Source organism: Dromiciops gliroides, chromosome 1 (genome assembly GCF_019393635.1).
Source record: "Dromiciops gliroides isolate mDroGli1 chromosome 1, mDroGli1.pri, whole genome shotgun sequence".
Taxonomy (NCBI): domain Eukaryota; kingdom Metazoa; phylum Chordata; class Mammalia; order Microbiotheria; family Microbiotheriidae; genus Dromiciops; species Dromiciops gliroides.
The window spans coordinates 530554749-530578673 of NC_057861.1; the positions used below are offsets into that span (position 1 = coordinate 530554749).

Here is a 23925-nt window from a genome sequence, read left to right on the forward strand (position 1 = left end):
CACTGTGACTCTCAGGTTTGTGATGGGAAAAATACTGGAAACTAAAGAGATGTCCATCAGTTAGGGAAATGGCTGAATAAATCATGGTGTCTGAATGTGATGGATGTGCTATTGTGTTGTAAGAAATGATGAAGGGGATGATTATATAAACTAATGCAGAGTGAAGTGAGTAGAACCCAAAGAACAATTTATAACATCAATACTGTAAAAACAAGCAGTATTGAGGACTTTTATAATCTGATGAAGAATGGAATGAGTAGATCTAGGAGGTAAATGTATGTAATAACAATAACACTATAAAAACAGACAACTCTGAAAGCTATTCAAACTATGATCAATACAATGGCCATCCATGATTCTAAAGGATCAATGATGTAACAGAGAGGGAATGGATTTAAGGTACAGGACTGTGTATGTGTATGTGTGCGTATATATATATATATATATATATATATATATAGAGAGAGAGAGAGAGAGAGAGAGAGAGAGAGAGAGAAAGAGAAATGAGGATATGCACACACACATCTGTGTATATACATGCATGTGTACATATATACTTATGTCTACATATACAATACATGTCTACATATATATGCAGCCATTGAGGAGATTTGTTTCACTTGATTATGCATATTTGTTTTAAGAAATTTTTTTTCTTTGTTTTTTTCAATGAGGTAGGGATGGGAGGTTAAGAAAATAGATTTTTTTTTAAAATTTTTAAAAAGAGAGAGGTGGAGGTAATGCTACAAATGTGAAATGCTGCATGCACTTTCAGATGAAGTCATCATATTATTAGTTTACTTTGTTACAAGAAGATTCTCATGAAATAGGGCTATTTTTTTTTTGCAGGGCAATGAGGGTTAACTGACTTGCCCAAGGTCACACAGCTAGTAAGTGCCAATTGTCTGGGGTCGGATTTGAACACAGGTCCTCCTGAATCCAGGGCTGGTTATTTATCTACTGCACTGCCCAACTGTCCCAAAGTAGGACTAATTTGGAAGTGTTTGTAATATTAAAAAACATAACACTTCAAATGAGGGACTGGACTAAGTGATCCCTAAGATTCTACTCTACCTCAATTTCCTATGATCTATGATGGGATGAGGTATATCGTATCTTAGCAGAATCGACATATGACCCATTTGACAAAAGGGACTGAATGAATAACAATGATAACTAACATTTATATAGTGCTTTAAGGTTTGAAACATGCTTTACAAATACTAACTTATGGGGGCAGCTAGGTGGCACAGTGGATAATACACCAGCCCTGGATTCAGTAGCACCTGAGTTCAAATCCGGCCTCAGACACTTGACATGTATTAGCTGTGTGACTCTGGGCAAGTCACTTAACCCTCATTGCCCCACAAAAAAAAAGAAAGAAAAAGAAAAAAAAACCTTATTTTATCTTCACAACAACCCTGAGAGGTAGTTGCTATTATTATCTCTATTTTACAGAAGAAGAAAACTGAGGCATAGAGACTTGTTAAGTGACTTGCCCAAAGTCCACAAAGTTAATAAATATCTGAAGTAGGATGTGGTACAGCTTAGGACATGGGGGGTGGGAGGGGGGATTGTAGAAGTGACTCAAGACTCTGAAATTTAAGCACTATTTAAGGTTTCTCTCTCATTACTCAACTTCTCTAGAGAAAGAGTTTTTAGAAAGTCCTTTATATGTCATCTAGTCAGTTCTCACATTTTACAATAAGAAAGCTGAGACCCAGAGAAATTTGCATCCTTGCCCAGGATACAGAAAGCAGGGGTGATATTGAAACCAGGGCTTTGATTCCAAATTCAATACTATTTCCACAGAATCATTCTGGCTCCAGAGATTACAGAAGACAGAGGAGCCACTTCAGTTTAGGTGATGGGGAATATTTCAGGAGGCAGAATGAGAAAGATTTTCATTGGTAGAATTGAGTGTAAAAGTGTGCCAAGTAAATGAAGCAGTAAAGTTCCAGGGATATCTGGGAAATGGTGAATAGATCAGGTTTTGACTGGAACGTGAGGCAAATGTATTGTAATAATGGGAGATGAGTCTAGAAAAAGGTAAGTGTTGGATTGTATAGACCTTGAATGTCAGTCAGTCTAAGGCAGTTTCTGGAGGTTTGAGTCACTGCTGGTAGACCCCAAATACCTCTAAGAAATTTGGGGTCAAAAGTCCAGAATCAATGTGTTTAAGGAATTACATGGTCTTGGAACTGGGGGTGAGTTAGGGCTATGGTAGCTCTCCGTAACAATGCCCAAGTAGATTCCCCAGAATGTCCCTCTATTGTGAAAAAAATTCTTTGTCAGGTATAAGGTACTATATAATGTTATCTATTACTGTTATTGCAGGGATCAACCTCATGGGTTTATTGTAAGAAAATCTCTCTTAAAGTACTATATAAAGGTAGTTTACTATTAAAGAAAAAAAAAAAACGATGAGCAGGATGCTATCAGAAAAACCCAGGAAAGACCTACATGAGCTGATGCAATGTGAAATTACTGTATACAAAATAACAGCAATACTGTAAGATGATCTGCTGGGAATGACTTGCTTATTTTCAGCAATGCAATGATCCAGGACAACTCTGAAGGTCCTATAACCTACAGGGAGAGAACTGATAGTGCATAATTTTTTTTTTGTTAGTTCGTTTATCTGGTTTTGTTTTTGTCTGTTTTCTTTCACAACCTGGCTAATGTGGAAATGTTTTGCATAACTGCTCATGCATAGCTTATATTGAATTGCTTGAGTTCTTGGGGGGAAGGGGAGGAAGAGAATTTGGAACACAAAGTTTTTTTTTTTAATTTTGATGTCAAAATTTGTATTTACATTTGGGGAAAATAAAACCTATGGGGAAATGATTGACAAATAAAAATATATTGAAAAGAAAAAAAAAGAATGTTCCTCACCTGAAATCAATGGATTTACCAAAAATGAAACTGCTTCATGGGGAGGTAAATGGCCACTGAACTCAATGCATTCCACTCCCTGTAACAGTTTCAGTCACTAAGAGGCATCTGATTCCAAAGATCTATGAATATGCACATATTATAGGCTCCAGGTTTAGAGGTCAATCTTAAAAGATTCTGGTCCAGAGGGGATCACACAGGAGGCCAGACAGCCATAACACCAGCAAGTGCATCCATGAAAGCAGATTAAGATGCAATTGAGAAATAATTAACAAAATTAATAAAAGCACAGTAAAACATGGATAATGTTCCATTTTAAAACTACGTAATAGGTGGCCTACTGGGAACTTTAATGTGGATTGATGGTCCCTGTTTCTTTTTGAGTTTGACACTTGCTCTAGTCTAACTTCTTCAGAGTACATATGAGGAAACAACATCATTCAAATAGTAAGTGCCAGAGCTGGGATTCCAGTACAGGACCTCTGGTTCCAAATCATTGACTTTTTTGGGGGGGGAGGGGGGGCAGGGCAATGAGAGTTCAGTGACTTGCCCAGGGTCACACAGCTAGTAAGTGTCAAGTGTTTAAGGCTGGATGTGAATTCAGGTCCTCCTGAATCCAGGGCCAGTGCTCTATCAACTATGCCACCCAGCTGCCCCCTAAATCAATGACTTTTAGCATATAATAAGGCTGTTTACCTCTGAGGTAGTGTGCCTGATGGATTAATTTGTTGTAAGTTTTTTGTAAGTCACTGAAATAACATATTTTTTTTTAAAAATGATATATCTTCATCAATGTTAAAAATTGAAGACTAAAAAAGTACATGGGGCAGTTATGTGGCCCTGAGTTCAAAATCACAGCTCAGACACCATCTGGGCGATCCTAGCAAGTCAATGACCGTTTGCCTCAGTTTCCTCATCTGCAAAATAAGCTGCAGAAAGAATGGCCACCACTTCAGTATCTTTGCCAAGAAAACTCCAAATGGGATCACAAAGAATTGGATAAGACTGAACAACTAGAAAAATATAAATCTTTTTTGCTGTCAAGGTCTTGGGAGTTTTCCCACACAATTAATTACTGATGTTATTTCCTTATAACTTCCTTTCTCTTAATAAAGGTTCCAACCACGTTCTGTTCTGGACCCTAAAGATGTTTTTGTCCTGGCCTGAGGCACAGTGGGTAGGTGGGGTGAGAATCCTGCCAAAACTATGTAATAGCAACTAACTCCTTAATATCTGACCTAACTTGAAGAGGTAAGGACAAGAAAAAAGAGACAGGGAAGATCGAGAATTTGAAATTAGGTATCTTAAGTAATAGTGTAACAATCTAATCGGCGGGTCCGTCTTCAAAGCTCTCAAATTGTTCCAGATTACATATGCTACTACTCCATAGAATTTCAGTTTCAGCAGAAAAAGTCTTCAGGAAGCCCTCAGGATTGCTTCAACACAGACTCAGAGACCCAAAAAGTGATTACACTGGGTGGTTTTTTTTTCTTTGCCTGAAGTGACTCACTTCGCCACAAAAAGGAACAGACTTTACAGGATGTTTGGACTAAAATGTCTTTCCTGGGGATAAATAGTTATTGCCATGGAAGAGCAGCAAAAAACCTAACCAAACAAACAAAGACTCTGATAATTCATCTCACACAAACCCTGGTGCTAAAAATTAAAGGCATAAGAGATCCCAGAGGAATCAGGATGGTAGCATTAGAGAATTCTTCTGTCTGGGAGGGCCCCAACAGGGCTCTTATAGGTATGATACAGAGAAGGACCTGGAAACTGTGGTTATGTCATGTGTATGCTCTTCATTAGCTACAAGGCAAACAATACCCTCCATTACGCAAAAAAGTATGCTGCCCAGTTTTTACTGAAATGAAAGGGAACTATGGAAGGACAGAATTACTTCACTGACCATTTGCTCAAGTGGGTATTTACATTATTGTAAAACATGTAACAAACAGGGGATGGGACTCCTACTTGCAGGCATAAGGAGAGGAGAGATGACAAAGTGAGATGATAATGGATGACAAGAAGACAGAACAACTCTGTTTCTATTTTGCTTCTGTTTTCCCTACCTAAAAGATTGATCTTTCTTTAGGGGAGTACAGAATTAAAATGGCTAAGAGAAAACTGAAGTCCAGATAGTGGAGAGATGGTAAGAAGGGTACCTGATGCCCTTGAGGATCATGTTCAGGCCTAGAGCAACCAAATCCCTTGGTACTAATGAAATTGGTTCATTGTGCTCACTGAGTTGCTATCAAGAGGATGTTTAATGATTCATTGAGATTAAGAAAAGATAGATGGAATCAGAGATGGGCAAATATTCCAGTTTTCAAAAAGGGCAGAGTTTAATAAGGGAGATTTTTGGGAAAAAAAAGTATAGGCTAGTGAGCTTTAAAAGAGTTCCCAGTAAAATTTTCAATTACCTTATTAAAGGGGAAGCTTATGAACATATTGAAGAGAACAGAAATCACCAAGAACCAACAAGGGTTCATCAAGAATGAAGTCATGCAGGGCAGCTAGGTGGTGCAGTGGATAGAGAACCAGCCCTGGATTCAGGAGGACCTGAGTTCAAATCCGGGCTCAGACCCTTGACACTTACTAGCTGTGTGACCATGGGCAAGTCACTTAACCCCAATTGCCTCACTAAAAAAACAAAAACAAAAACAAAAAAGAATGAAGTCATGCCAGGCTAACCTCATTTTCTTTTCTGACACATTTACTAAACTGGGAGATAAAGAGAATGGCATAGACACAATATATCTATATTATAATATGTCATTTTATGCATGTTACAAAATCCTTCAGCATCCTTTTAAACAAGGGGGATAGATGTTAACTAGGTGATAGTGTGGTTGTCTGGCTTTGGTTTTGGTTGAGTGAATGTAGGTCAGGATGTAGTTACAGGGCTGGAAGGTGGTATTGAATGCTTTTGGCTTTATTCTGCTCCTCATATCAATGACTTAGATGAAAACATTTTGTTGTTCAATCATTTCAATCATGTCCAACTCTTCAAGACTACATTTGGGTTTTTCTTGACAAAATACTCGAGTGGTTTGACATTTTCTTCTTCAGCTCATTTTACAGATGAGGAAACTGAGGCAAACAGGGTTTTGACTTGCCCAGGATCACACAGCCAGTAAGTGTCTGAGGCAGGATTTGAACTTAAGTTTTCCTTACTCTAGGCCTGGCTGTCTCCTCAATGTACCACCTAGCTGCTCCAGATGAAGGTATAGATGACATGCTTATCAAATTTATAGATGACACAAAGCTGGGTTGGTTAACAAACAATTTGGATGACAGAATTAGGAAACAAAAAATGTCATTATAGCTTAGAATGGTTGGCTGGAGATAACACAATGAAATTTAATAAGGATAAATAGAAAGTTTTAAACTCAGGTTCAGAAAATCATTTGCACAAGTGGAGAATGGGGATACATAGCTAAGAGGTAATTGATGTGAAAAAAAGATCTGAAGATCACAATAGAGTATAAATTCTTTTTTTAAAGTATTTTTTGTTTCTTTTTTTGTGGGGCAACGAGGGTTAAGTGACTTGCCCAAGGTCATACAGCTAGTAAGTGTCAAGTGTCTGAGACTGGATTTGAACTCAGGTCCTCCTGAATCCAGGGCTGTTGCTTTATCCACTGTGCCACCTAGCTGCCCCGGAGTATAAATTCTTTATGACTAAGTAGCAGTCCTAAAAGCTAATTTGGTTTTAGGTTGCAGTAAAAGGTATATTTTCCAGATTGAGGAGGTAATAATCCTATCGTACTCTGGCCATATGTCATTTGGATTATTGCATCTTGTTCTGAGTACCACATTATAGAAAGGATATGAAAAAGCTGGAACATGTTCAAAGGAGGATGGCCAGGATGGTAAAGAGGCTCGTAACTATGTTAACAATAAGATGGGTTCATAGAATCTATAGCTCTATATAGCTCATATATGGAGAGCTCTATAGCTCTATATAGTTCATAGCTCTAGAACTGAAAAGGACCTAATATAGCACCCTCATTTTGCAGATGAGAAAACTGAGACCCAGGAAAATTAACTGACTTGTCTACAGTCAGATAGTAAACATGAGAGATGGAATTTGCATACAGGTCCTCTAATTCAAGTGTTGCTTCTCTTTCTACTGGAAAGAACAGAATATATTTAACCTGGAAAAGAGAAGACTTAGGGGGATGGGATAGCTGAAGGGTTAGCATGTGGAAAAGGAAATTTACCTTGTTGTGTATGACTTTAGAAAGCAGAGTAGAGAGCAATGGGTTGAATCTACAGGGAGATAGGTCTTATTGGAAGTAAAGAACAACTCTCTAACAATCAGAGCATCCAAAAATGGAATGGGCTGCCTTAGGGAGTAGTGAATTTCCCATTAGTGGGAATTTTCAAGAGTAGCACAGATGACCAATTGTCAATATTACTGTAAACAGGATTCATGATTTGGATAGGAGTGGGACTAGATGACCTTCAAAGGCCCTTCTAATTCTCCAATTCTATGAGTCTAGGAAAAACAGCAACTTTAATAATAACAACTGATGATGATAATGATAATAGTTCATATCTTTGTGACATTTTATGGATACAAGGACCTTTCACATACACTATCTCATTTGATCCTTATAATAACTGTCGGAGGAAGTATAAGTTAATTTTTACAGATGGGGAAACTGAGGTTGAGGGAAATCGCAATACTTGCATGGGGTCACAGAGATGATAACTTGTAGAAATGGAACTCAAATCCCTGTTTTCTGGGAGAAAGCACAGTAATTTCTTCTCCTGTAGCACATTGGTCTTATGTATCATCTAAATATTGGGACTTTAAAGAAAGATATCTGTATCGCTAATATAGTTAAGCAAAGAATGCTTAGAAAGGGGAATGAGACAGTCTGGGTTTCTTGACTTGGTTTGACTAATGACTGTGATGTATCCTTGGACAAGTCACTTGAACTTGTTTTCCATTTGTCAAATGGCTAATAATCATTAAATATTTATCTCAATGAGGGTAGGTAACAACTGCAGGGTTTTTTTATAGTTTTAAAGGAAGGTACAGTATTCATACAAGGTAACAGGACTATGGAAAGAGCACTCACTAGTCTAGGAGTCAGGAGACTGGTATTCTGTGGCTGGTCTCCTGTTAATTGTGATCTTGGCCAAACCTCAAGTTTTTCATCTGGAGGTTGGCCTACATGACCTTTAAGTTCTCTTTCTGCTCTAAGATTCTGTAATTCTATGAATTTGTCAATGTTCTATGCTAATTAGATTGAAACAGTGGCATGGATAGTCCAAAATACAAGTTAATAAAAATGATCGAAATGTGATTTTACAGCACATCATATGATTTCATAAACCTATCCTTTAAATTACATTTTAATTAGTAAAGATAATTGAGCATTTGCTGAATATGGTATGGAGTTACCTCAGAATTCTGAACAATCAAAATGTGTTCTCCTGTGTTTTTCTGTCAGTCTTCATACTGCAGAATATTCAATTATACTTAATGAATGGATATTCATTCTCGAGCAAGCTGATGTAGCTACTCAGCCCCTGTTTTCTTGACTCATATTTGAGATGACTGTTTTTGTTATACAAAGGTAATAGGCTCATCTGATCATGGTTGGGTTTTTGTTTTTTAATACAAGTAGCAAGTGAGTTGGGGCCCCTCTCCTGAGTATTATAAAACATGAAACAATTTAGTAGCTTTTCTTCTATATATGAATATAATACATCTAAGTATTTATAACAGTAAATGTAGGTAGAGGTTAGACTAGATGGCCTTGGTGGTCCCATGACAAATAGTTGTCTATGTTTCACTTGAAAACCCTACTTTCCTCTACTTGTTCCATTAGCCTAATTCTTTTCTTCGTACTCCACTTCCTCCTTCTTTTCTTCTTCCTCCTCAACAGTTCTGTAGCATTTATTGTGTACAGGACAATATATTTAGTATTTAGCATAAAGAAAGGCATAAGACATAGAACTGGCCTTCAAAGGACTTATACTATAATTGGGAAGACATAATCTAAAGAATAAAAAAGACAATTAGCTTGACAAAGCAGTAAATGCTAAGTGCCGAATCAGTGTTGCAGGTGATAGCAGTTCATAGTAGGGGGTGGTTGATAAAGGCTGTCAGGAAGAACTTTATGGACAACATGAGTCTAAGGTTCATGGATTTTGATTATCTCAGGCCAGTAAAAAGAATGAGGAAGGGGGGCAGCTAGGTGGCACAGTAGATAGAGCACCAGCCCTGGATTCAGGAGGACCTGAGTTCAAATCCAGCCTCAGACACTTAACACTTACTATCTATGTGACCCTAGGCAAGTCACTTAACCCCAATTGCCTCACCAAAAAAAAAAAAGAAAAGAAAAAAAAAAGAATGAGGAAGGCATTGCAAGTAAGGGAACACCTTGAGTGAGGATACAAAAGCAAGAAAGCAAATGGTATAAATTGGAAAATCCAGAGAAACCAGCCTATGGTCCAGGGACTTAAATATAAACCAAGAAGAATTACCAAATGTACCCAGACAATTTCTGTTTAAGCCCGATGAATTTAAATTTTTCATCTAGGATGAATTTTTATAGTTAATATCAACTTCTCTAACACAGAGAATAAAAATAAACAGAAATCTGAAAACACATGTAAAATGGACACTTTCTTATATAAACAAAGACAGAAAATAATAAGCATACAAAAAAGATCATCTATAGTTTCACATCTGATATTATACTAGTACCTCACTACAATACAGGCCTTGACAGGAGGAAGGGGCATAGTCCTTTAGATGAAACAGCATCATAACAAAGTATAGGGGAACTTCCGCCAATAAATTCTTTTCGACTAAGCCCAAGGGAGACTAAACTCCACCCTAAATTTCATGTAGGGTCACTTGTGTGAGTAGGTAGCCATTTTATTGCCTCCACTTCCTCTTCAAATACTCATTTCTATTTCATAACTCCTTCTAACCTGGATTCTGTCCCCACCAGTCTATCAAAATTATCTCCAACCACAAATGACGCTCAGCTTTAAATATTCAATTCTAGCCTATCCCCTGAGTTTTAGTCCCCGATTTCCAACTGTCTAATGGACAACTACATGAGGATGTCCTGTCAAGAGCATAAACTCAACATCTTCAAACCTGAACTCATCAACAGAATACAGGCTAGCAGAAGAGAGAACCAGTAATTCACGGCAGATAATATCAAAGCAGAGAGCTAAAAGATTCAGATATCTACATATAATTGTACAAAGTAAGAGTAATGAATTGGATTAACTAGAAATCTTAATATAAGGAGGCAAATTTTACCTCATGAGTATTACTACAATTTGGCAGAATGGGACCCACTACTAGAAAATTACTCTGGAAGGATATAACTGTCAAAGGAATACAATAGATGCAAAGAGTAGAGGAGTAGCATTGTATATGTATTTTTAAGTAATAAACATTTTTATTTATAGTTTTGAGTTCCAAATTCTATCCCTTCTTCCCTCCCTCATCTTCCCCCTCCCAAGGTGGTAAGCAATCAGATGTGGGTTATAACTGTATAATTATGTAAAACATCATCATATTAGTCATTTTGTACAAGAAAACTTGAATAAAAGAAAAAAATAAAAGAAAGTGAAAAATAGCTTGCTTCAGTCTGTGTTACATCAATATCAGTTCTTTCTTTGGAGGTGGATGGTATATTTTATCAAAAGTCCTTTGGGATTATCTTGAATACATTGGTAATATTGAGAATAGTCAAGCCATTCACAGTTCTTCAACAAACAATATTGTTGTCTCTGTGCAACAAACGTTCTCTTGGTTCTGCTCACTTCTCTATACGATCCGTTCATACAAGTCTTTCCAGGCCTTTCTGAAATCATCCTGCTTGTAATTTCTTATAGCACAATAATATTCTATCACCATCATATAGCACAACTTGTTTATCCATTCCCCAATTGATGGGGCCTCCTTTGATTTCCAATTCTTAGCCACCACAAAAAAGAAGAGTAGCATTGTATATTAAAAAGATAGACGAGGGACAGCTAGGTGGTGCAGTGGATAAAGCACTGGCCTTGGATTCAGGAGGACCTGAGTTCAAATCCAGCCTCAGACACTTGCCACTTACTAGCTGTGTGACCCTGGGCAAATCACTTAACCCTCATTGCCCTGCACCCCAAAAAAGATAGAGATAGATATAGACTAAATATAAAGAGATCTATATATATATTTATCTATATCCATAAATGCTTACATATATATGTCTACCTATATCTCTTTATATCTATATATCTACTGCCATCTATCTATCTATTTATCTGTCTATCTCTATCTTCATACAAGGAAATCCATGAACCCAAGGTATGATAGACACCATTTGGATGAGGATCAATGGAAGGGGAAATGGGAATAACATTGTCTTAGGGGTCAACTACAGAACATTTAGGAGAAAAAAAAATGGAGAGGAGCTTGGGAAATAAATCCTAAATCTGCCAGAGCTGATTGACCCTGTAGTGATAAACTTCAACCATATGGACACCTGTTGGAGTTATTTAACAAAAGCAGAGTGCTGATAAATTTGTGACTTGCCTGAATAATTTCATCCTTCAGTAGGTAGAGGAAGTGGCAAGGAGAACTGTTCTTCTGGAACCAATTTGGACTAAAAGCAATAAGTGGATGATGAGGTGGAAACAGTAGGAACTTTGAAGTTAAGTGACCATTCCATTATAGAATTTATTATTGGGAAAAGGAAAGCTGGGAACAGTCTGACCTACACTTAATATTCTTGGGGGGGTAAGGAACTTCAAATGGTTCTAAGAAAGGATAGGTAGGAGCCAGTGGCTCAATTATCTGTAGGGGAAGTTGGCCTAAGAAGGATGAGAGGCTCTCAAGAATGAAATTCTGAAGACAGAAGCAGAAATTAGTCCAGTGAGGAGGAAAAGAAGCAGCTGCTTGATGTGGAATTCATTGACAAATGAACTGCTCAACTCTTACTTTGTTTGTTTATTCTTCCTAGGAGAAGGATATTTGAACATGGAAGAATATAACCAAACTGCTTAGCTGGCAATGGAAACATAACATGAATGAAGAGATGGCAAGAGATCATCAAGCTGTGTTCAATGCGTTCACAGTGCCAGTCTTGGACAAACAAAATAATAGGTTACTGACAGAACTGGCAAAGGATATTCTAAACCTCATAGTTAGTGAACTTTGAGAGATCTTAAAAAATGAGAAAGGTGTCACAGGAGTGGAGAGAAGCAGCAGTTTATTCAACTTTCCAAAAAAAAAAAAAAAGGCCTCCAAAAGGTAGAATATGCAAATTACAAACCAGTGAGCTTAATTTCTATTCCTGGCAAAATTCTGGGACTCAGGGGACAACTAGGTGGCGCAGTGGATAAATCACCAGCCCTGGATTCAGGAGGATCTGAGTTCAAATCCGGTCTCAGACATTTGACACTTACTAGCTGTGTGACCCTGGGCAAGTCACTTAACCCTCATTGCCCCACACAAAAACAAAACAAAACAAAAAACAAAAATTCTGAGACTCATTATTAAGAGGATGCAGCACTGATCACTAAAAACCAGCATGACTATATCAAAAACAGGTAATGCTACACTATATTCATTTATTTTTTCACACAGGGTAACTAGAACGCTACAGATCTAGTATACTCAGAATTCAGCAAAGCACTTAACAAAATCATTTTCTTCTTATGAAAAAAGATAGAGAGATGTGGGATAGACTGCAATATTTTATATAAACAGATATGCTGTATAGTGCCTTGAATGTCCAGATACAAAAATAGCTACAAAAAGAGTTATTTCTACATTGACAAAGGTTGTTAGAGGTTATGTCCTTTGGAAAGCTGTACTTGGTCCTGTGCTATTCAGCATCTTAATCAATGGCTCGGATGAAAACCAAAGAAGTATGCTTTTTAAATCCACAGCTGACAAAAATTGGGAGTGATGGCTCACACAATAGGATGACAATATTGAGAGCCCAAATTATCCTGACATTCTAAGATAATGAGCTTTATTAAAATTAGAAAAAATGTGACAACAGGCATAACTGTAAAGTTCTATGCTTGAGTATTTAAAAAAAAAATTATAGTACAAGATCAGGATATGGTAGTTCATGAAGAAAAGATCTGTAATTTTTAGTGGACTGCAAACTCAATGAGTCATTAGTGTGCCACTGCAGCCAATAAGGCTAATGCAAAGGGGAGGCTAGGTGGTGCAGTGGATAAATTGTAGACTACACTAAGGGAAGCATAGTGTGAAGAATGAAAAAGAAAAAGATTTCTACTATATAAATGTCCAAGTCAAATTCCATATGTAGAACTGTGTTCAGTTCTGAGTGACCCACTTAAATATTAAGTAAGATTTATTAATGTCCTTCGTTTTTACATCACAGTCATTCCATCCCTACTACCAGAACTGAACCCTCCCTTGTTACAAGCAACACTGATAACAAAATAGTTAAGCATAAGCAACTGATACAGCAGCCACATCTACAGATGTATGCAACATTCTAGCTCTTGTAGTAATCCTCCCTCTTTGTTAAAAGAAGTATGTGGTTCATTAGCCTGTCTCACAAGAATCGAGACTGGTTATTGCAATTAATCATAGAGAAGCTTACTTTTAGTATTTTTTCATTTACACTCTTGTGGTCACTGTATATACAAGGTGTCCCAAAACTCTTGGTACAGTTTTAAGCTATAGAGCTTAAAAACTATGAGTTAAAACGGGATATAGGTATTGCAACAGATGAGCAATGGACCTGAAGTAAAGAAGACCTGAATTCAAATCCAGCCTCAGACACTTGACTAGCTGCTTAACCAAGGCAAGTCACATAAACTCTATCTGCCTTAGATTTCTTATCCTGTAAAGTGTGAATAATATAGTTACCTCCCAGGGCAGCTAGGTGGTGCAGTGGATAAAGCACCAGCCCTGATTCAGGAGGACCTGAGTTCAAATCAGCCTCAGCCACTTGACACTTACTAGCTGTGTCCCTGTGACCCTGGCAAGTCACTTAACCCCTCATTGACCTGAAAAGAAAAAAAAAGTACCTCCCAAGGTTGTTGTGAGGATAAAATAAGACTGGTATTTGTAAAATACTTTACAATCTTAAAGCACCCCCCTCCTCCCAAAAAGTGCAAGGTATTATTATTACATTAAGGCTATGGGGACATTCAGTATACCTCCTCCTGGTTCTGTTTACTTTCACTCTGAATCAATTTATACATATTTTCCCATATTTCTCTGAATTTGTTGTATGTGAAACTTCTTAATGAACAATAATATTCCTCTATAGGAAATGCAACAGTTTGTTCAGCCATTTCCAACTGATGATAAGTAACATATTTTAAGAATGACACAGACCTCACCTTCATTTAGCCCTTCATAATCTTTTATCTGGACTATTACAATAGCTTTCTAATAAGTCTCCTTGCCTCAGGTCACTCTTCTTTCAAACACATCCTCCACAGTTCATAAAGCAGGGGTCTGATAATATCAATCCCCCTATCAATAAACACTAGGGGTTTCCTATTACTTCTAGAATGATTCACAAGCTCTTTTGCATGCCATTTAAAGTCCTTCAGTACCTAGCTCTTAATCTTCTTTTGCAGTCCTTAGTATGCATTACTCTCCTTCACACAAGCTACAATCCAGCCAACTGGCCTTCTTACTGTTCCTTAACAGTCTATGCCTCATCTTTCTGTCTCTGTACTTGCTGTTTTCCAATGACTGTGATGGACTCCCTCCTAAACTCTGCCTCACAGAATCCTCTTTTCCTCAAGAATCAGCTAAAGTATTGCTCCTACCTAAAGCCTTTTTTTCTTTCTTTCTTTCTTTCTTTTCTTTCTTGACAGTGAGGATAAGTGACTTACCCAGAGCCACATAGCTAGTAAGTGTCAAGTGTCTGAGGCCAAATTTGAACTCAGGTCCTCCTGAATCTAGAGCTGGTGCTTTATCCACTGTGGCCACCTAGCTGCCCTCTGAAGCCCTTCTTGATTCTTAACCTGCAGTGCCCTTTCTCCCCTAAACTCCCTTGTATATTATTCTTCATATACATGTATGTGTATATACAATAGAATGTAAATGCCATGAGAAAAGGGAACATTTCATTTTTGTTGCTGTATTTCCAGCACCTAACACATACTAGGCACTTAATAAATGTTTGTTGACTGATTGCCCCAGGAGGCAAAACATGGAGCAATGAGTGCAGGTTGTGGAAGGGCAGTATAAGAATATCTTCCAATTAATTAGATCTGCTCCAAAGTGGTTTGGGGTTGGTTTTGGATGGAGTAGGTACCCCATCATTTAATATCTTTAATGAGACACTGGATGATTAATTGTAGGGAACATTGTTCAAAGTATGTGAGGTCATATATGCCTTAGACTCAATGGACTCTGAAATCCCTTTCAATGCTTCAATTCTGTAATTATCTCCCTTACAGAACAATTCTGCTGCTTCTACTGACTTCCCTATTTTTGCCAAATGCATTATCCCCTTCCCAATCACCTAGGCTTTTAACCTTGAAGCCCCCATCTGACTCTTTTTTTTCACCTGTACCTCCACATACAATAAGATGACTCATCCTGTTTCTACAATCTCTCTGTCATCTGTCCCCTCCTTTCCACTCCTGGTTCTACCTTCCTAATTCAGGTCCTCATTTCCCATAGCCTCCTAACTGATATCCCTGCCACCATGCCCTCTTCTTTTCAATTTACCATTCACATTATGGCTAATCTAATTTTTGTGTGTGTTATAGGACAAATAATGACTTACACCTACCTGGTATAAAACCTTCAGTGGTTCCCCATTACTTACAGAATATAAAATAAATTCCTTACACTGGCCTTCAAGGCTTTCCGTAATCTGGCTCCAACCTACCTTTACAGCCTTATTTCATATCTCTTCCCTTCATGCTTCAGTGAAACCAGAAATGCTTCCTGTTCATGACCTTCTACCTTCTTCCGGTTCAAATCCACTCCAGGTTAAATCTATGCTTAGACCTGAATCCTCCAACACTGACACCTACTGAAATTCTGCTATTTTCTTCTCTTCTTTTTTTTGTTTAGGTAGGGCAATGGGGGTTAAGTGACTTGCCCAGGGTCACACAGCTAGTAAGTGTAAGTGTCTGAGGCCAGATTTGAACTCAGGTACTCCTGAATCCAAGGCCAGTGCTTTATCCACTGCGCTACCTAGCTTCCCTGCTATTTTCTTTTAAAGACCGAGTCAGGTGCCAATTCCTCATGAAGCATTCCATGGCCTTTCCAAGTTAAGGTGATCACTTCCTCATCAAATCTTTCAAGACTCAATGATCTCATCGGAGAAATTAATCATATTCTAAGATCAAGTTATTTGTGTATACTTTTGTTGTTCATATTATGTGGCAAGCACCTTTAAGAATAAGGATTGTTGTTTTGTTTCTATTTTAATTATTTTATCCCCAATAACAAGCATAATACGCAATTAATAATACTTGTTGAATGAATTGAATATAGTAAGTTTTGAAAGCTTTCTATCATCTCTCATGTTCCTGAACATTCTATCATACATACATACGTACATACATACATAAATTGGATCCTGAAGGCTTCTCACTCTGAGAACCTTAGAACATTAGTACTAGAAGAAACTTTAGAGATGTGCTTATCCAATCCCTCATTTTACAGATGTGATAGCTAAGTCAGAGAAGTTAAGGAAAGTTGTGCTTAACTTAATGACAGAACTGGGACTAGAGCTCAGATTTCTTTTCTTCCTAGCCTAGTACTCATTCTACTATTCTCTATTGCCTATTATCTTCAGAATTTTGAATCATATAATATTTCATGATAGATGAAACATTGTTTCAGTGATTCTGTATCAATGGCAAACATAAACAAGGAGAATTAGGCTTGCTAAATTAATTTTCTGTCATAGAGAATGTTCTAACCAGAAACCAAATGGAAGAGGGTATCTCTATAAATGAAGAAGTCTTCCAGATGCTTCTGTTTGCTGATAATACTGTAACTAATGACATTAATCCTCAAATCCTCTACAATCTCCTCAAAAAGTTCTATGATCACTTAAAAGAGATCAGCCTAACTTTATATACAGGGAACACTCCTCACAAACAGATAGATGAAAAATACCTATCATCCGACTCTGATACGAAGTTAGATGGACAGTCCAATGAGTTCATCCATTGCTATATATGTCTTGAACCGTACTATAGACAATGAATGACCCAGATCCAGAATCAAGAGGTTTAAGGTTCTTCACATCCTAACTCTATTGCATTTATATTACATTTATTTTATAAGTTCTGCTTTATTTGCATATGTATACTGTACTTATACATGTACTTACTGTCTCTCCAGAATGTAAACTCCTTGAGAGCAGTAACTCTTTCACTTTTTTTTTCAGTGCCTAGCATAATACCAGATGCTTAACAGTATGTGTTTAATAAATGCTTGTTAGGGCAGCTAGGTGGTGCAATGGTTAGAGCACCAGCCCTGGATTCAGGAGGACCTCAGTTTAAATCCAACCTCAGAAACTTGACACTAGCTGTGTAACCCTGGGCAAGTCACTTAACCCTCATTGCCCTGCAAAAAAACCAGATAGATAGATAGATAGATAGATAGATAGATAGATAGATAGATAGATAGATAGATAGATAGATGTAGATGGATGATAGATGAATGAATAAATGGATGAGTGAATAAATAGATAAATAAAAAAAATGAATGAATGAATGAATGGATAAAACAATAAATAAATAGATAAATGAATGAATGAGTAAATAAATGGATAAATGATAAATAATAAATAGATAATAAATAGATAAATAATGAATGAATGCTTGTTTAGTTGAATGGTTTAGCAAAGGAACAGCATTCTCATGATCTTAAGATACCAAAAAAAAAATTTTTTATACAAATGTCCTTTTGCTGATACTTTATGGGTACAAATCATGGAACACCATAATATCCAAGAATTAGGATTACAGCAATCCAAAGGGCAATAATGGCCATAAGAAGTAGCATAAAAGATATTGTTCAAGCAATGTATGATTCTAAAGGAGGCAGGGCAGCCAGGTAGGTAAGAGATAGGAATACTAGATGGAGAGTCCAGAGTCTATTGGTAGCTCCAGAATGTTAAAGGATCTAAAGAAAGACCTGAAGCATGTTGGGATTCTCTTCTAGAGAAGATTTGTGGCTAGAAAAAAAAAAGCATGTGATGGCCTGTGATCTGGTGCACCCATCAGTGTAATCATGGATGTACTGATGTATTTATTCAAGTTAGGGAGGATTCTGGCAGTTAGCTGGGGAAAAAAGGAATGTACCGTAGATAGTTCCTGTGGGAAGCAGAGATTCCAGAAATGAAAGGAAAGGCATTGAATGAATGAGGACACTTGGCCCCACCACAGATATGTGCTGAGGAAATTATTTTACCTGAGGGCACTATTCTAGGCACTTAATCAATTTCACATGCCCATTCAACAATGAGCCTCTAGTTTCTAGATTATATTACTTTATATTATATAATATCTCATCTCATTATATTATTGTTCACAGCATATTCTGAGATACATTGCTAGATTTTAGTTTATGTTCCTATATTTTTAATTGCCTCTTCTTTTGGACTTTTGAAGAAATATTATTAATAGGCCTAGCCACCTTCCCCCAGCCAGAAAACTCTACTTTTCTTCTGAAGAAAGGATCTAATGGTGAGATAGGATGACTTTTCCTTTTGTAAGGACATTGCTAATGGTGAGATCAAGATTTTCTATTAAGTCCAAGAACAGACAAAGGCCACTCGGAGAAATCTTCTTTGCCATATGGGAAGTGGCTGAGTGACAGCTTGTATGGTCCATCAGAAGCCTAAAGAACAGTTGGATTAAATGTTGTGATCAGTTTGGAAATATAATAGCTATTGTGGGGACAAACTCAGCTTGAATATAATCGTGCTACTGTCCCATAATGTAGTTTCAAATCTGAGATTTCAAATAGAACTGGCTTCCAAGAAAGGACTGATTATAGCACCATTAAGACTTAAAAACCATCGGGTTACCAGAGGGGCCATATTTAAATGGGTCAGCATCGTTTAAATTACAGACTGTGCTTGCATTTTAAAACAATTACTTAAAAAGTTTACTCTTGAAGCATTCCATTTTGAATGCAGATCTATATTTAAACATATGTTCTTTGTTCTTTTCACACCAGTTTAGTAAATTACTTTTATTTTTAATTATACATGAATTGCCAGCCAGTTGACAAGCATTTGTTTCTACAATACATCATATTTACCACCTCCTGTTTCTTTCCTTCTTACAATTAATTCCCCCTACTCTGATCTAAAGGGGGACAGATGATGGACACATATGCCAGTTCCTCTGGCGAGATCACTCACCACTTCATGGATTTGTTCATGTAGCTGAGAGTGGCTCATAGCATTTATTCTGTTTGAACATGACTACCCCTTCATTTGATTGCTACTTGTTTAGGACAATTTAGCTTCATAGCTAGGAAGAGACTCCTGTATATAAAATAATGCTTGTATATAACATTCATGAAGGGGTTGGACTAGATAGCATCAGAGGTGTCTTCTAGTTGAAGAGCTGTGATCCTATGATACCCTTCTTTTTTATTCTTTATTCTATCCCATTGTTCCCAGGACCTTACTGTTCTGATAGAGGAAGAAAATGCTGGATGCTATATGTGGTGGGCTTCTTTTTTTGTCTGTAAGTCAGTCAGTCAATAAGAACTTGTTAACTGCCTTCTATGTGCTAGACACTGTGCCAAGTGCTGGAGATACAAAGAAAGGCAAGAGCTAGTTTCCTGCCCTCAAAGAACTCACAGTCTAATGAAGGAGACAACATGTAACAACGATGTGCAAACAGGTTGCTGTTGTTGTTTGTCCTTCATTCTCAAAGAGGACCATGACATCAGGGACGTGATGTCATGACTTGCAATGAATTGGATTTAAGTGAGGCAGGGCTGTGCAAAGTCAAGTTATAGGCAGGATAAATGGGAGATCATTAGTAGAGGGAAGCCTGTAACTTTAATGGGCACCAGGAAAGGCTTCTCACAGAAGACAGGATTTCAGCTAGGACTTGAAGAAAGTCAATAAATCCAGGAGGTGGAGATGAGGAGAGAAAGTATTCTAAGTGTATGGAACAGCCAGTGAAAATGACTGGAGCCAAGAGATGGAGTATCTTCAGTGAGGAACAACCAAGGGGCCAGTGTCACTGGATCACAGAGTACACCAAATGGAGTAAGTTGTAAGAAGATTGGTAAGGTAGGAGGGGTTGGGGAAGCTAGGTGGCACAGTGGATAGAGCACCAGCCCTGGATCCAGGAGGGCCTGAGTTCAAATCCAGCCTCAGACACTTAAAACTTACTAGCTGTGTGACCCTGGGCAAGTTACTTAACCCCAATTGCCCCACCAAAAAAAAAAAAAAAAAGTAGGAGGGGTCCAGATCATGAAGAGCTTTGAATGCCAAAAGAAGATTTTATATTTGACCCTCAAGGTGATAGGGAATCACTGGTGTTCAATGAATAGGGGGTGACAAGGTCAGATGTAAGCTTGAGGGGGATCAATTTGACAATGAGTGAAGGATGGACAGGAGTGGGGAGAGACTCATGGCAAGGAGACCAAGTGGTAGACTATGGAAAAAGTCTAGGTATGTGGTTATGAGGGCCTGCACCAGTGTGTTGGCAATGTCAGAGGAGAGAAGGGGGCATATCCAAGAGATATTCTGTGAAGAGATATTCTGAAGGAAAAATCAACAAGATTTGGCAATAGATTAGATTCATGGGGTAAGAGAGTGATGAGTTGAGGATAACACCTAGGCTAAGAGCCTGGGTGACTAGGAGGATGGTAGTGCCCTTGCCAGCAATAGGGAAGTTCAGTAGTGGGAAGCTCTTGGGTGGGGCCCAGAAAATAAATTCAGTTTTAGACATATTGCATTTAAGATATGTAGGGGACATACAGTTTGAGATGTATAATAGGCAGTTGGAGATGCATGTTTGAAGGTTAGGTGAAAGAAAAGTAATTATGGTAATTATGCTATTTAAAAAATTTTTAGAGTTTTGAAGACTACTGCCCCAATTTTGAGGACTACTGCTTTTGTACAGGGGTTAACAAAAAATAATCTGATATATGGTTCTACTGGCCAGGATATTCATTGACTGCCCCCCCCCTTTAAAATTGCTCCTCCTTTTTTTTTCTTTTCTTTTTGTTTTTTAGTAATAATTGCTCCTCCTTTTGAGTTCACAATTTTTGTCTGATGCCATGAAATACAATTCAAGTATTTTCTTGGCATTCAAGGCTCTGCAATCTAGTGCCACCCTATCTTTCTAGCTTTGTCTGATTGTGATCCCCTTCCATGTTTTCCTTTCTTTTCCCTGAATATTCATCATGTTTTCCCACCTCCCATGCTTTTGCTTATGCAGTTTCCTATGTCTGAAATGAATGCCTACCCATCCACTAATACTTTAACACTTCAATAAATCTACAATTTCATTGGTATCCTTCGTCTAACAGCAAAGTCTCATCCTCTCCATGCCTTTTCATCCTGTGTGACCTTTGTCCATGTCCTTCCATAAATCTTCCATTAAAGGGTCACAATTAAGGAGTCACCATTAAGGACTACTACAACCATTCCTCTAGGCTTTCTAATACTCTGTGGCTACCAACGCACCAATTGGGCTGCCTAGCACGGTTATATGTTGGCCCTTGCTCTTGCTTCATAACTAAACTATTCCAACTGACATACAGTCTCCTCCAAGAAGCCTTTCCTGATCTCCCTAGTCAGTATATTATCTTTTGATGTTCTCCTCTTCCTTACATAGCACTTCATTTTGTGTCTTTCTAATGCATTTCTCCTCTAACTATTTGTTAACTGTGTGTTAAAGTTACCTCTGTATAGGTCATCTTCTCCCTTTACTGAGAGGCATCAAGTTGACTTTGGGGTCTGGAAGTCTTGGGTTTAAGTGCTTCCTCTGGCATCTACTGGCTGTGTGACCCTGGTTAAGTCACTTAACATCTTAATGTTTCAGACAACTCTCTAAGACTGTCAGTTCCATGTAGCACTTTGTAGTAGCAGAAAGAATTTATTCACTCCAATGAAATTACAGTTCCAGCCCAAAAAACAAAATAAAACAGAAACCCCTAAATTATAATCTTTGTGAAGACAGGGGCTATATCTTGTTCAAATGCTTTGCATCTAGTAGGCTGTCGAATGTCAGCTGAATTACCACATTCTGAACTAAAAAACATGTTCCTGGCTTTGTGTGTTTCCCTTCTCTGGAAAATACCCTTTATACACCCTTTTAGGGTATGGAGTCTGGAAAATGACAATCAATGGATTGATAGGACTGCAGAAGAAAAACTAAGAGGGAGGTGGCTATAATAGCACCTTTACTTGAGAACCGCCTGAGAATCTACTCAGATAACACAGAAATAACATCCTGATAAAGCTGGGGCCTGCTCCTCAATACAGCCCTTAAGACAACCCTGGAGGAGACCACAGTTATGGAAAATAATCTAATACAGGATTGGTATCTCCAGTCTCTTCTGTGGGTAAGATTATGTTTCTGAAATGCTGAGATCCTGGGCCAAAGCAGTAATCTCCACTCACATGACAATTCAATGGAAATACCTGGAGGATTGTGGAAGGATGGGGTGGTTTGGGAAGAGAGACAGAGAGAGAGATGGGGGGTGGGGAGAGAAGAGGAGAGGGAGAAGTGAGGAGGGAGGGAAGGAGGGAGGGGGGAGAGAGAGACAGAGAGAGAGAAAGAGAGACAGAGACAGAGAAACAGAGAGAGAGGATTTATTAAACACTTAGGTGGCTGACATTGTACTACACACTGGGAATACAAAGTCAAAGCCAACAAAACAGCCCCTACCCTCAACGAGTTTGCAGTCTAATAGAGAAAAAACACACATGAAGGAGAGCTGAAAAGGTCGGGAAATACCCCCTCCATGGCCAAGCATGGTAGAGTCCAGTGAGTTGCACTGGGAGTGAAGTGAGCATGACTGGGCCCCTTATGAAATGGCAGTCAGAGCTAGGAACTCACTGATTTAACATATCAAGTTCCATTATCAACCAGCTGGTTGTGATTAACCTGCTGGGGGTCTCTGATCCAGAAGATGTTAAGAACTCCAGCTAAGAGCATAGAGATTTTTAGATGGTAGGTGCTATAAAAACACCAGATTGCTATCTGCAGGAATCCTGTAAATTCCTTCCTGATTCACATATCTTGTGAAATGTGGTAATGTGGCATGGCAGAGACCAAAAATATATTTCAATCATCAGAATGTAAAATGGAAACAGGTGGGAGGCTGGGAGAAAGGGTTCATGTGTTTTTATGTATGCCTTCACTGCTGCTTCTTATACCTGGACTGGAAATCAAGGTGGTATTTGATAATTTCCTACTCCCAAACCCTTCACTACATATACTTGCCACTCCCTGAACATGCCTTGAAACTTCTCATCTCTGTACTTTTGTTTCCACTAATTTTTCTTGTCCTTCCCCTAACCAAAACCCATCTTTCAGGCTACAGCTCAGCTGGCAATTCTTCTATGAAGGGCTCCCTATCACCTCAGAAGCTGTGCTTTGTTGATGCCACATAAATGACCATTTCCATTGATCTGGGTAACAGTTTTTCTGTGTCCCTGTTTTATCTCTTCTTCTAGACTGATTAAGATTAACCTGCTATGAGGCTCTGATATAGAAGATGACGCTCCACACATGGGGACTGTGTCCCAAACGTTTATCTGTCCTTCACAGCACCTAGCCCAGTCCAGTAGTCTATACACAGTAGGTAATCAATTAACATTTGGATTTTCTCTTCTTTTTTGAGACTGGGTATCCATTTGTCAACCGGGCTGGAAAGGTAGTGGTCACTCATGTACCAGAGGCCAACACTGATAGGCACAGAAGCTTTAACTTGCTCTGTGTTTCCAAACTGGACCAACTCACCCCTCCTTAAGCAAAGTAATGGCCCTCTGCTCCTGGAGGCTCACCATATTTGTACCAGCCAGTCCAGACACATAATCA

The 23925-nt window shown here is 38.2% G+C and overlaps 1 protein-coding gene across 1 annotated transcript in view; it reads right to left on the minus strand.

The window, feature by feature from the left end:
* The window catches only part of SDK1 (sidekick cell adhesion molecule 1), a 1142665-nt gene that overhangs the window by 110738 nt on the left and 1008002 nt on the right, over positions 1 to 23925 (minus strand).